Below are 11,915 nucleotides of genomic sequence, written 5' to 3'. Positions count from 1 at the left end.
TTAAAAAGGGACTCATACCGCTGTGAGGATGACCACATAGGCATCTCCCCAAATGAACTTAGGGATCCATGACCCAGATTTGTAAAATATTTAGATACTGAACAATTTAGGTGGGCTTTGTGAGGGATTATTTTTTATTAAGTGCCTAGCTTCTATTGTTTCAGTTTGGTTCCTGGAGATATTCACCTATCTGTCACAGGCACCTGTCTTTTGAAAACAGAGGCTGGTGATAATTGCACAAAACCAGGAAGGGATTGTACCTGGAAAGATCTGTCCTGCAAAGGCATAAGTGCAAGTGTCTTAATTTTGAGGAGGAGAGATTGTTGGGTGGGCTTTTTGGACTGTCATCAATGATGAAATGCCCTAAAGCAAATCATTTCACGTGCATCATGCCACGTTCTTTTGTCCCTAGCTCTACAGCTCCCTCACCTAACACTGTAATACACATCTTAGCCTCACCTAAGCCAAATCCATTCACAAAGCGGGAGGAAGCCTCTGGTATACAAAAGGAGCTATAAAGTAGCTCATAGTCATGTGGGTCATGTAGTCATATAGGGTGAGACCTACGTTCCAGAAATGCGCTTTCCCCACACTTGGGGACTGGGCTGGACCTCGGCGGCTGCATTTCCCTCGTCCCCCACCAGGGGGCGCTGCTCCCCATCCAGCTCAGCACGCACCCTGCGCTCACTTCCAGGGGGCGTTCTCAGCAGCGTGCGCCCTTTGCACCGGGCAGCCCGGGCTGCGCTTTACTGACGTGCTGCTCGGCCGCGTTCACAACGTGTGCTCCAGTCAGCCCGCAGGCTGTCGGCTTTTCAGCGTCTATTACACAGCCCAGTGCCGGAGCTGGTGTGCGCTAAAGGCACCTGCAGCTGCCGGGACAGCCTGAAGAAAAGCCTCGGGAGGGGTTTGCACGACCCCAGGTGAGCCGTCAGCCCGGCGCTAAGCGCACAGAAGGGAACGCTGGAAGGGCCGCTAGAGGCAGATGTTGCCTGCTGGGTCCCCGAAGGGAAACTGCGGGCTGCCGGGGAGAGAGAGGGGAGTGGAAATTCCCCCGCTGGAGGCTTCCCATTCAGACACTCCAAAGGAGGAGTTGAAAGCTGCCATCAATCCATGCGTGCAGAGCTGTGGAGCGGGATCATCTCGTGTCTGCCGTGGCCCAGAGGGAGAAACGCACTCCCGGCTGGGCTGCGTTACACAGAGCCAACCGGGCAGCAGAGCACGCTGAGCTCCTCTGCTCACTTCCTCACTGTCCCAGCTCCAACCCCTTCCTGTGCCTCTCGGAGCCCAAGCCGGGCTGCAACACGCCTGGGAACCGCTGCTCCCCTCGTTGCAGCCCGTCTGGCCCAGCAAACCTGCCGTGCTGGGCAGGAGCTGGAGCCGGGACCGGGCTCCCGCCTGGGCTACAGCAGTGCCGGTTCCGCCCCGCCCGGTGCCGCTCCCCGCTGCCCTCCCGCCGCTGCTGGCAGGGGGCAGGAAGCGTGCGCTCCTCTGCACGAGGCACGAAGGGCTCCTACCTTGGGTGCGGAGCAGGCTGCTCCCACCTCTGGTGCAGGCAACCGGGCTCCTGGGAGTCGCTCCTGGGAGAGCAGAGGATGCCGAGTGCCCGCAGCCCGGAGCTGGCCGCAGGACGGCCTTGCTGCACCTCCTGCCGCCGCGGTGCTGCCCGGATGGCTTCCAGCCAGGCTCTGGCCGCTTCGGCACAGCCTCCGGGCAGCGATTCCCACAGCGAGCACGCCCCGAGCCGGCTGCCAGGCCGTGGGCAGTTTCACAGCTCGTTCTCGTGGCACATCTGCAGCCGTGGGAGAGAGGGGAGGATGGGGGCTGTGTGTTGTCACGCTAATGAAGCGTCGCTCTCTGCTCCGTCCCTTTGCTGCCTTTGCTGGGGACATTCGCACATCCTTGCGGTCGCACATCCCCACGTTGCTGTCCTGGCACTCCTTTAACTCCTCTCACCCGTGAGCAGGTCCCAGCTGGAGGCAATCTCCGGCTGCCCTGCTCTCGAGGGCAGCATCTCCCTGCAGCTGGCTCACTTCCTCACTGAGCGCTGCCCATGGCACTCATGGCACGTTTCTCCTCACTGAGCGAGTGACTTCTCCTGCTAACAACTTCCTATCCTGCTTTCTCAATTCGGTCTTCTCTGCAAGGCATGAGCATGGTTAAGCTCTCTGTTGTACGAGGGCTGGCTATGCTATAACTCTCGAGGCCCACACATCCACTGTGGGGCAGAGAAAGAGCCCTGGTATGGACCAGGTACGTTACAGGTACAGGGACCCGTATGTCTTAAGGAGATGTCCTCCATTTGGGTGAAGGAGCGAGGGTGCTCCCCCAGAGGGTGGATCCACAGCTATAGGCTGTGTGATGCAGATCGGTGTGGGAGCACAACCCTTGAGAGCAGGGTCCCACTTGGGGAGGTATCTCAAGAATTCCGAGGTGAAATCTTGCAAGGCACCCTGAGATTGAGGCTATAATGCGCTCGGGAATGTAAGCTTTGTAATACTTTGGAGAAATCATCGCAACAAAAATGCGCTGGGGGGCATTTGCAGTTAGCTGCCAGGAAGGGGCCTGGTAGGATCATGTAACGAGTAAATGTCCAAACTGGTTTTTCATTGTTGTTATCTTTGTGATTGATAAGTGTTTCTGTTATAAAATTATTGCTTGTGGAATTCCATTTACAATACAAGTGCTCTTGTTGCTGGGAGACATTGGTTATAGCTCGTGCCCAGGGAATTTGGTGTTCCTGTGCCCTGGGGAAGTAGGCAGACTCCATTACCCAGCAACGAGACTTTATAAGCGGCTGCTATCTAGTGTGAATGCTAACCTTTGGATCCAAGGTGTGAGGGGTGTGAACGTGGGAATCGAGTTTAGTTGGATATTTGTTTAACCCTGTATTTGTTATCAGAGCCTTGACCTGTAGTACTGCCCAGGAATTACAGTGGAATAGAGGAAACTGGCATTTTGGTTGGCGTTGTGGACTGGGGTTTAAAGAGGAGTATGTATTTGGTCACAGTAACTTACTAGCTATAAGGTGTGGACTTTGGGGAACAATAAAGAATCAATGAAATTAAGTATGGAGGAACACAGAGAAAGGAAGTTCCCAGGCAAATTCCACCTGAGATATTGCTGGAGAGCCTGGGGGCCCCGTGAGCAAGAAAACTTTAATTAAAAATTGTAATCAGTGGTGGTTGGAAGGCGATGACCATTTAGCAGTTAATATTGTTTTTGCGAAGTCAGGAGATGAGATGCTGGGAACAAATAGCCTTCATCTGCAGAGACCTGGGAAACTTGATATCCCAGTGTTAGCACGGGAAGCCTTAGGAAGGGAGGAGCTGAGAGCAGGGCTCTAGGACCCAGAGATCTCCTCAGGAAGAGCTGAAGGGGGAGAGCTGGAAGGGCCCAAGAGGGTTCTGCCCCTGTTGAATGGGAAAGCAGTTAGTGCAAAAAGAGGCGCTGGATTTGGTAACAGATGCAGTAACAGTCAAGGGTAGAGAAGATTAAGCTGAGGAAGGAATTGCAGCAAAGTGTGGAATTTGTAGTAACTGGAGCATCTAATTGGGTGTTAAATACTCCAGTGAGTGGTGAATTTGTAACCGTAAGGGAAGACACTGGCAAAAGTGAGGAAGTTTACTTTCTTAACCCTTAACTTAGTGTAGGTGAACAGGTAGGGATACACAAATGTTTGTAGGTGCCAAATTCACCAAAGCCTTTAGTAGGGCGAGATTTATCAGAACAACTGGAATCTTGAAATCAAGTTGAAAGGAAAATTGGAATGTAAGGTACAAGAAGAACAGTTAATGGAGGTGCTTAGTTTTAGCATTGATCACTACCCCTGCTGGGACCAGGATCCCAGACAAAGGAAGTGATCAAGTCTATCCTGGGGTGTGGGTAGTAGAGACCCCAGGAAGAGCTAAGAATGCAGCACCACTAGCAATCAGAATAAAGCAGGGAGCTCGGCCGGTTTGGATTAAACTGTACCCCCTCAAATTCGGAGATGGGAAAGGAATCCAGCCAATAATTGACAGTTTTCAGAAATTCGGGTTGTTACTGGAGTGTGAGCACAAGATTTAAGGGCCATCAATAGAATAGTGTAGGATTTATACCCATTGGTAGCATACCCATACACGCTGCTTTCAAAATTATCAGGTGAATTGGCATGGTTTGCCGTTCTGGACCTAGAAGATGCCATTTTTTGTCCACCATTGAGTCCAGAGAATCAGCTCATGTTTACCTTTGAGTGGGAGAATCCTGATTCAGGAAGAGCAACACAACTTACATGCACAGCACTTTTCCAGAGGTTAAAACAAACAAACAAACAAACAAAAGTCCCACTCTTTTCAGGAACCAACTTGCCAAAGACTGGAGCAATGGGTACGGCCCCAGGACAAGGAACCCTGTCACAGCACATGGATGGCCTTCTGATAGCTACCACAACAAAGGAGGTATGCATAGCAAGGACAATTAGTCTGCTAAACTTTCTCGGACTTGATGGCTATTGAGTTTCTCCACAGAAAGCCCAGATGGCGTGGCCACAAGTAACCTTGGGTTACGAAATTGCTGCTGGATTCCAAACCCTAGCGAACAACAAGGAAGGAAGCGATTTGCCAGACTGTGGAACCTCAAGCAGCAAAGGCGCTCCGGACTTTCCTAGGGATGACAAGGTGGTGTTGCGTATGGATATACAACTATGGAATACTGGTAAAAACTCTCTATGCCCTTTTTAAATCCTATCCAGAGGTCCTCATTCAGGTTGAGGAGGGCAAAGCAGACTAAGGTTTACCTGTGGCAATTAGACACAGACTCTGTTGTTCGTGCAGAACAAAAACTTTTATTGTGTACAGTGAACTTGAACAATATGCTCTTGGTCAAGTGTCTTATGAATTGTGACCCTCCTGCTGCATGCGGCAGTGCTGGATCTTCCATCCTGCCCTGAAGGAGGTGGCACTAGAGCTGGGCTCGTCCCTCTTGTGCCATCCCGTGGCACACAGGCCACTCACCTCTGTCAGCCACCTCAGGTTTGCCACTGGTCAGCTTGACCTTGATAGCATCTGCTCACTCCCGTGCCAGGTGCACAAGCTGGACGCCTCGTGATCACGTCGAGAGGCTCGGTCTGGCACAGATAGTTACAATCTTTCGGCTTTCTCCCTTCATTCTGCTGAACTTGTTTACATCTCCCAAGGTCTTTTGCTAATCAGAGCAAGAATGTCCTTCTTTTCTCCCGGCGATGCACAGAGTAAAGGAAGCAAAATACAGGACCTGGATAAACTAATCGAGGGGGCTTGGAGAGCATTCAGAAACAGAGGACACAGAGGTGCAGGCTTCAAAACAAGATAATAGTTCCCACCTCCCTATTATGGGCCATAATCATGGCTGAGCACAGGAAAACTCACTGGGGAACCGAGACCCTGTATAAATACTTGAGCCAACGGGTTGTGGCTTGGAATTTATACACCACCACTAAGCAGGTAACACAGCAATGTGAGATCTGTTTACAGAGTAATCCTAGAACAGGCCCCAGGGTGCCCTGGGACAAACAGGGAAGGGAATTTATCCTGGGCAACAATGGTGAATTGATTTCTCTGAACTCCCAAGAAAAGGGGGGTATTGGTATATGCTGGTATTAACAGACACCTCTTCAGGTTGGCCATAGGCTTTTCCCTTGCAGGACCAACAGGGTGCAGGGAGTAACTAAAGTACTGTTACAAGAGATAATTCCAGGATTTGGGGTTCCAGAACATATCATATCATATTATATACAGCAATCAAAGTGAAAGAGCAAGCTTGTGGAGCTACACGTGAGTTAAGAAGACATCTCAACCCCAGTGGAATATTAAGAAGACTGGACCATTGGAGCTAAGGATTAAGAGACAATAAGTTTAGAATGTGTTTATAGATTGCACTTGCTTTAGCCTGGTGTGAAATCACCTATTCAAATATCACTAGCGGTTAGCCTAAAGCTCACTGATTGTTGGATATGTACAGCCTTACCAAGAGATGGACGAATGGAAATCCCTCAGTGTGGGATTCCCTCCACCAATTGGACACTATGGGTGGAGCAGGAAGTAGGCGTAGGTGTGCAAATAAAATCACGACAATAGGAAAAAGGACCTAAATTCAGTATACAACTATAGACAGGCCTCAATGTGAGACCCTTCCTGAGAACTAGAAAGGACATTATGAGGAGGATACTTAGTGCTTCAATGGAACAGCGCCTCCTCCAGGGATACTGAGAACCTCTTGGAAAAGGGTGAAGCAGGTAATAACCCCCATATAGACAGGCCCTCTGGGTTCCGTAGTTTTATTGGATGGTTTATTCCTAGACTAGGAGTAAGTGAATCAGAAAAGGCAATTATCAGTATAGCAGCTACATTAGGGAAATCAAGAACTCAACTATGGATGCTATTCTTGGATTGCAGACAGAGGTATCCTCTCTTAGTCAAGTAGTATTGCAGAAAGGAATGGCTCTTGATCTCCTGACGGCCAAAGAAGGAGGGGTGTACGCTATAATCAATCAAAACTGATGAAACTCAAAGAAAAGAAACAGATGTGCACACTAAATTATGGGAATAAATTCAGGTGATCCACCAAGTTATTTTGGATAACACCTCATTTGGATTTACAGAACTGTGGAGCAGATTAACCAGTTGGTTACGGAGCTTTGCCTGGCTAAAGCAACTCTTCAAGGCTTGTGTAGTCTTACTCTTTCTTGGAATATTCGTATGTGTTGTTACATTGTTTCTTGAGTATGTTTAATGGAAACAGCATAAGATACACTAAAAGATGGAAAGCGGGGCGTTTTTCATAAATCCTGAGGTGAGAATGGTGTCATCTAGCAACATGACAATTGCTAGATTGTAGAAAAGGGGGGAATTGATGTGGGACTATTTCTTTAGAATTGTTTCGGAATTATGTACTAGGTAAGGAGGTGTAGAGCAGAAAAAGTGACGCAGATGTGGGGAAGTCTCTGGACTCTCAGGACGCGCTAGAGACATAACAGCACACCAATGTGGTTAAAGGCTATTAGTCTGCTTTATTGTTAAGCACTACTCTATTTATACATGTTAACAAAGCGTTCTGCAAAACACTCCTCAACCGTTCACACAGGTGCTTAGCCAGTCAGAGCCGTGAGCTGTTCTTTCTTCTTCTGAAGGTGTCCTTGGTTCTCACGCCACTTATCTTGCTCCGCAGCTGCTGCTCCATGCAGTTTTTTCTTACGTTCCCACATTTCCCCCTTTTTTGTTTATTAGCAAACTTCTACCATACTATAAAATAATAACACTAATTATATTAATAATACAATCATTATAACTCAATCAAGGCCTCAATTGACAATACTATAAGTGTGAGAAAGGAAACAAGGCAAACATAACATCATGACAAGAAATACTGTTAACCTACTAAAAAGAACAAACACGTGTTTGGTCTGCAGCCCAACTTTCTGCAACCTGGAAATAAATCCCCAAGGGCCCCATTCTGTGCTAATCTCTAACTGCTTTGAAAGAAGTCTTCAACTTTTATATATTCTGATATATTGATTTTGTACAAATCTTAGTGATTTTTCAACAGATGCTTTTAGAGTGCTCATGATTGTGCCTTTGGGCTAATAGAAAATTAATAGTTGAGGAACTTTGCATGCCAGATAGAACTAGGGGCATTATTACTTACTGAGCCTCGAGAAACAACAACCTGCAGAAAAAGGGTGGTGAATGCGATAGGCAGTGCCAGCAGGGCGTCCCCTGCTTCAAGGTGCACTTTTCCTCTCTCACCCACCACAGATTCTCTCTTTCTTTTGTTCTTCTCAGGGTCCAAAGAGTATTTTCCATTTGTACACTGCATCCGCATGGCCAGTGCGTGATACAGAGGCCAAATGGAACATCTGCTTGCAGAATAAACTATCAAGGTTAACTCTCTTAGCGTGTGCCTTTGTCTCAGGTGCTTCATGATCATATTTTAAATTCCTGAATAGTGGGATGAAAGAGAGTTAATCATTCTATAATATAAGGTCATCCCTTTGCTTGGGATTCCTTTCCAGGTTTTGTCTTAGCGCTACTAATACATTAAAATAGCTATCTCCATAGATTTCAGCATTAGTAACATTAAATCCTGTTAATTCACATTCAATCTATTGCAATACAACAAGTTACAAAGCAAAACCAAATAAGAAGAAGCACACAATCCCAATCACTATGAGTTCATGGTCGTTTCAAGCCTGGTTTCAGTCTTTCTCATCATTTCGCATCCTGACACCGTTCTTTTTGTGGGTTCCGTGAGCTGCAATGGCAGTACGCACAACCATTCCCCCTTCTTCCTTTTGCGCAAGCAAGACAGTAGTGGACAGTTTGTTAAGTAAGCATTTTACAATACGGATAACTATACTAATGGTTATAATGCCTATTCCTAGCAACAGCTCCTGGTATAAGGACAGCTAATGCTACCCGTGCGCTATGTTTAGAGTGGATATCACGCATGTCCTGGAAAGTGAGAGAAAATATAGTGAATTTACCAATGTAACATGGACCCCCAAAAACATTTCCTGGTATTTCCAAACATAAAACATGTTTTCTTTCATCCCTTAGATGTGTTACCGACCTTTTGAGTTCCAAGAAGATTTAACTCCTGTGAGTCCCAGGGTATTGTGGTATTGAGACTCCTAAGAAGTTTAAAAAAGAACAATCATCTGGAGTATCCAGTACATTGCAACTACCTGTGGAGTAAGCAGAAAAGTCAGAATCATTGAGAAACAACATCCCTATAAAACAAGTTTGGAAGGGATCTGTGGCAGAAGCAAGTATTAAACAGAAGTTGGTCCAGCCTGTTGATTTAGTCCAGGTGACCCACATATTTTGCCACGAGTTGATTTGGTGCGGTTCAGGTAGTGCTTCTGCACCAAGGGCAAACACTGCGAGCAGGAATCCAAATAGGGCCATCATCTGTGAAAAGGCAAAAATAACCTCTTTCTACAAGTATGGTAGTACTTGGGCCCTTCCAATCTCCAGTCAGTGGATCTTTGTAAGATACTTTTGCAGTCTCAGCATTCTCATACTAGTGCCTGAATGATGCACAGTTATAGCATGTATGAGCTATATGAGCCTCCTCCTACAAAAGGGAAGTTAAGGGAGAAAAGAACGCTCATGAGGCGATCTGGCACATCACGTGTATCGCTCATTCGGTTTAGTTGTGTTTTTAGTGTAGCATGTGTGCGCTCTATAATAGCCTGACCTGGAGGAGCATGTGGGATCCCGAACTTATGTTGAACTCCCCACTTTTGCAAAAAGGACTGTACTGACTGCAACTTTTAGGTTGGCCCATTATCCATTTTAATTTGTTTTGGAACTCCCAAGATAGCAAGACATGCAATCCAATGTTTAATGACGTATCTAGCAGATTCACCCGCTAAGGGAGAAACCCATATAAATCCAGTAAGTGTCGATAGCAACATGAACACATCGCAATCAACCAAAACTCTGCAATATGGGTGACATCCGTTTGCCACAGTTCCAATGCTTTCAATCCTCGGGGATTAGTCCCCAGCCCAAGGCCACTGTTATGGTAACTGCACTGTGGACATGTTTGAACTATCAACCTTGCATCATTCACACCAATATTAAACTGTCTATGTAAACCACGGGCATTTTGATGAAACATCTCATGAGAGATACGAGCAGCATCGAACAGATTAACAGGAGTTACAACAACCAATTTATCAGCAAACAGCATTACCCTGCCCTAAACCAACAGTGTTTAGGTGACTGCGAATGTGGATGACACAATATGGTTCCTTTCTTCGCCGTAATGTGTGTTTAAGACGTAAAAACAGAGAGATAAGGCACACATTCTTGTTGTCTCTAATGTGGGCATCCTCAATTCTTTGACATATGCCAGCCGCGTAGAGGGAATCAGTTACAACATTTAGAGGTTCATTTGGCCACGCAGTAAAGGCCCATAAAACTGCTTTTAGTTCCATAGTTTGTAAACTGTCTTGCAGCTCCATTGGCACAAACTGATGCTTCCAGCTATTGTCCCACCACACACAGACAGCTTTGTGGCTCCAGCATCCAGTGTCAGTATATACTGTGCGACCATCCACCGATCATTTCGAATACCGAGGTATTCCAATCCAGTCAGTTTTTTTCCAGAAACAACGCTACTCGCTGATCAGGGCGTTCTAAATGAAAATGACCAGGGTACCCTTCTGAAGCAAACTGTAAGGAGAGGGAGTGACAGTACGCCCACTCTGCCCACAGCAAGGTAAAAGGTAAACTAATATCGTCAGGTTCTTGCCCCGCTATGCAGAGAACTCTCTCTCTGCCTCAGTTCAGCTACTATATTGATACGAGTCATCAAGGACGACCGAGGCTGAGCAGGGGGAAACAGCCATTTCAGCAAAAAAAAACAAAAACACAGAAGGAGAAGTAGAAGATTGTTTAGTAGGCCTGTTTTGAGGAGAAGTGTGGGTTGGTTTGTTTGTTTGTTTGTTTGTTTTTGTTTTCATTGACAAATGACTGCGACAGCATGCTTCTCCTGGACATACAAGACAAGGGAGATGTTGTGATGTAAGGACTGACAATAGCTAGCTGCTGATTGAATTTGGGGGGTAATCTGAATTAGAGCCTGCTTAGCCTCAGGCGTCAATAGGATAGCATCATTAGCACATCTCCCTCTTGACAACAACAGTTCTAATTGAACATTGGAAATGCCAACCGTTGGCCGTAGCCATTGTAAGCGACCTAAAAGAGTTTGTAAGTCAGTGAGTGTGGAAATGTCAATTTTCAATTCTACAGTCTGAGGGCATATCATAGCATCTGATAATTTCCAACCCAAATTTAACATAGGAAAGGTGCGTTTCACTTTCTCCGGTGCCACTGTAAGGCCAAATTGAGAGAGATGGGAGATTAATTGCATTTCCCAGCTATTATCAAAAGGCTGTTCCTGAACAGCACAGTATGCCATCCATGTAATAATAAATAATCATATGAGGGTTTGCTTTACAAATAGGTTGCAAGGTGTGGCTACGAATATCTGACACACAATTGGAGAATTCTTCATGCCTTGAGGCAGTACAACCCATTGATACCGAGAGGCTGGCTCCACTTTATTGACAGATGGCACAGAGAAAGCAAAACACTTACAGTCTTTCTTGTGGTGTGTCTCCCATATTCCCCTTTTTTGTTTATTAAGAATGGATTTCAATGTTAGATGAGTATGATGAATGATAGCTTGTCCAGTGGGAGAATGAGGAATGCCTGTAATATATCTAACACCCTATTCTTGGAGGGAAGTTCGAATGCCTTTAGAAATATAAGCAGGTCCGTTATTGGCTCTAAGTTACACGCAGGCTGCAGAGACGCAGCGTGAGGGAACGTAGGCGGGGTAGAGGAAAGCAGCGTCACCCCGAGCAACGGGGGTGGGGCGGAGGGTGGGAGCGAGATGAGCGCCAGGGACGGAGCCGAGGGCAGCAGCGATGGGGGGTGGGGGGGTGAGGGAAGGGAGGGAGTCGCGATTTCTTTTCCCCGCGGTCAGGGGTGGGGTCGGAGCTGCGGACCGAATGCGGAATGCGGACCAGGGCTGCTTTCTGCACCGAGGGGTAGCGACGGGGGTGGGAGGGAGGGCGATGGGGAATAATCGGAAGAAATTCTTCCTTGTCGAATTTGTTTAAGCCCTTCCATTATTTGGTTCCAAACAGATAAAAGTTTAGCAGCCGTGCTGTCATAGTAACAAAAACCTCCCGGAGCTTTGCGCCAACCCTGCCCCAAAACTCTCCATAGAAAGAGAATCCAGTTTTCGGAAATTCAGGAACATTTTTGCTTTACCATTTGAGAAAAGTAACCAATGCTAAGGTAACTACAGGCTGATTCTGAAACGTCAACTAACTGTAACGCTGCAAGATTTACCAGCTGCTCCCTCACCAGTGATGAACTCCG

At 46.9% G+C, this 11,915-nt stretch overlaps 1 long non-coding RNA gene across 2 annotated transcripts; it reads left to right on the top strand.

Annotated features, from left to right (window-relative positions):
* Window positions 1-522: 522 nt before the first annotated feature.
* On the top strand, window positions 523-7,307 carry LOC149913415 (uncharacterized). 2 transcript variants are annotated; one of them, XR_016461228.1, is made up of 2 exons: window positions 523-920; window positions 4,336-7,307. It is a non-coding gene; the product is annotated as an uncharacterized LOC149913415 (long non-coding RNA). The 2 variants fall into 2 exon arrangements; XR_016461229.1 differs by lacking the exon at window positions 523-920 and adding an exon at window positions 2,211-2,250.
* The last annotated feature ends 4,608 nt before the right edge of the window (window positions 7,308-11,915 follow it).

Source organism: Phasianus colchicus, chromosome 37 (genome assembly GCF_987193195.1).
Source record: "Phasianus colchicus chromosome 37, bPhaCol1.hap1.1, whole genome shotgun sequence".
Lineage (NCBI taxonomy): Eukaryota > Metazoa > Chordata > Aves > Galliformes > Phasianidae > Phasianus > Phasianus colchicus.
The sequence above is the reverse complement of the archived record's forward strand: the minus strand, read 5'-3'. Positions and strand labels throughout refer to the sequence as shown.